Here is a 2,670-nt window from a genome sequence, read left to right as displayed (position 1 = left end):
GGTTTAAATGACACATTTTCCTAAACAATTTTTCAGGAACAAGACATTACCAATGAAAAATTGTAAAGCTATATTTTAACTACATTTGGCCATGCAGTAAGAAAATGAACATTTCAACAGTATCATGATCATGTAAAACATTTAAAAAGTCTCTTCTGTGAAAGAGGGAACTCTGGAAAGGAAAATGTGTGCGATACTTCCACATTTGTCCTCATTTTAGCTCTCTACTGAGAGAAGGGAAGGCTAATAATGATTGCTTCATTATTATAAGGGAAGGCTAGGGAAAGGGAGAATCAGGAAAAACAGTGATTTCCTTCTTTCTAAAATGCATATTTTTCACACTATGACTTTTTAAAAAATCAGGATGGATTTCCCACTACTGATTACTGATCATTTTTTTGCGTGTGGGGAGGGCCACATTAACTGGACCTTACAACTACGGATATACTTTGAATTAAGAAAACATAGTAAAGGATTTTGGCCAAAGTTAATGACAGTAGTAAGAAAGTGGCAGAATTGGACTAAAAAATTCTTCTGTCAAGTTATTAATGTATATTAGTAGGAACATTATGGCCTGTTTGGCTGTTCTTTCATCAATTTAATTAAATGTATGGAGCCTACCGTCCATCTTCTACAGGCTCTTCCTGGAATACAAAACCATACAAAACACCTTTTCTGCCCTCAAGAGGTATATAATCAATTATAAATGTCTACAGAACAGCCAGGAATTAATATCAGAAGAACGATACAAAGTGGGATACATCCAGATAAGGAGTGGTGGTCACTTCCAGCCAGGATACCAGGAAGGCCTGACACATCAAAAGAACTTAATAAACACTGACTCTGAAAGATTACAAAAGACTCAAGTGAGACTTTGAGGAATGACAGAATTTCGACAGAGAGGCACTCCAAGCAGAGAGGGTAGCAGAGACCAGGAAAAAGCACAGGGCCTCAATGGCAGGAGGAAAGTGGAGACTCGCGAATAATGGGAAAGAAGGCTAGAGAAGTTAAACACGGGCTAAAATATGGAGTTCCCTGAAGGTCAAACTAAAGAACGCGAACAGAGGAACAGCCTCCGAACAGCTGTGTTTGGGGAGGGTTAGTCTGACAGTCAACTATACCACCTCAGCTGGAGTGGGGTGAAAGTAAATGCTGTGGACAGTCCAGGGTCAACTGCTCAGTGCTGGAACTAGGTGGTAACTAGGTGGTAATGGTAGCAATGGCAAGAAAGAATGTCGTTCCTTTGAACCGCCAGGGGACTGTTTTTGCATGAGGGCAAATTCCAAAAGAAGAGAGCACCGCCTTGTGAATATTTGTAGCCCCACTACTCCCAGTACAATACTTTACCCACAGCAGATGCTTGGTAAGTAAGCTGAACGAAGGCAACCTTGAAGGCTAATCTGAAGCATCACTACTGCTTCACGTCCATAATCACTCTTCTCTCTACTTCTCAAACCCACTCATATAGCTGTTAACGTGAACTCCCTCTTCCAATCTCAGTGTTACAGCCTCAATCAAAATTTGAGTAGGCTTTAGAACCTCACTTCCTTCAAGTATGCCACAGCATTTAAAAAAGCATATAGACACGCTATGAACATGTGCAAAACATTGCTTTATCCAGGATTTTACGCAGAAAACTATCCCGTTTCCACATGCACACCAAAAAGCCTTGCTGAAAGACTGTTTACAGCAGAAAGTTTTTCTTTTAGGCAGCAATCAACATGCTTCTTGTGCTACTTATTCAATCTGCCATATCACTAGTGCAACCACAAGCTGCTGCTTACATTTCCAAAGTTGTGCAAAGGGTCCAAAGTTGTGCAAGAGTCATCACTGCAATCAGACTCCGGTATATTAATAGTTATAACACCTGAACAAGTCTTAGTTTTATTATCAGATTCAAAGTAATGCCAAGAAATCGCAGATATTAAAAATATTTTCAACGAGTTTGACTACTTTATCTGCGAAATACAATGGAATGTTATCTTCAGTGCAAATAACTGTATTTCTTTCTGCTTCGAATGGACATCAGGTCACCTGATAACTGGCAGTTGTGAGCCTGGATTTGATGTATCGAAAAAACCAAAGTGTCCCCAACACACACACACACACACACACACACACACACACACGCCAGCGCACACCAAGAGCGCTGAACGCCTTGCATTACTATCAAAGAACCTCAAGTTTACACGTGGCAGAAGTCGACAGAACTCTTTCATGCTTTAATGACCTCGAAAGGGATTCCCCAGGCGTCAAGTAACGGGATGTGACTTACTCTGACTTGGGAGTTGAGTGATAAAACTACATACCTATGTTACTATTATTTTTTAGAGGTTTCTGTCTGTCCTCAGCTGGCTGTCCCACGCCAGCAAGCGCTCTGCCCGGGCCTCGGCAGGTGCGCGTGGGTCAGGAAGCCCAAGGTCCTCCTCCTATCACCGTCTGCTCTCCTCGGCCCCGCTTTCCTCTCTCGGGGGCGGCGAAGAGGCCCAAGGCGAGGGGCCCGGGTTAGGGCGTGCGATCCTCAGAGCCAGGCTCTGACGGCCCCGGGCTGGGCCGGCCCTCCTCTCATACACTCCCCAGATCGCGCGTCGAAACGGCGGCCGCGGCCCCCAGCTGCGGGGCCGGGCCGGCCAGGCAAGGCCGCGGCCGCTCGCAGTGCCCACGTCACCA

The sequence above is a fragment of the Neophocaena asiaeorientalis genome, unplaced genomic scaffold (genome assembly GCF_003031525.2).
Source record: "Neophocaena asiaeorientalis asiaeorientalis breed wild unplaced genomic scaffold, Neophocaena_asiaeorientalis_V1.1 scaffold226, whole genome shotgun sequence".
Lineage (NCBI taxonomy): Eukaryota > Metazoa > Chordata > Mammalia > Artiodactyla > Phocoenidae > Neophocaena > Neophocaena asiaeorientalis.
Note: the sequence above shows the minus strand (reverse complement) of the source record.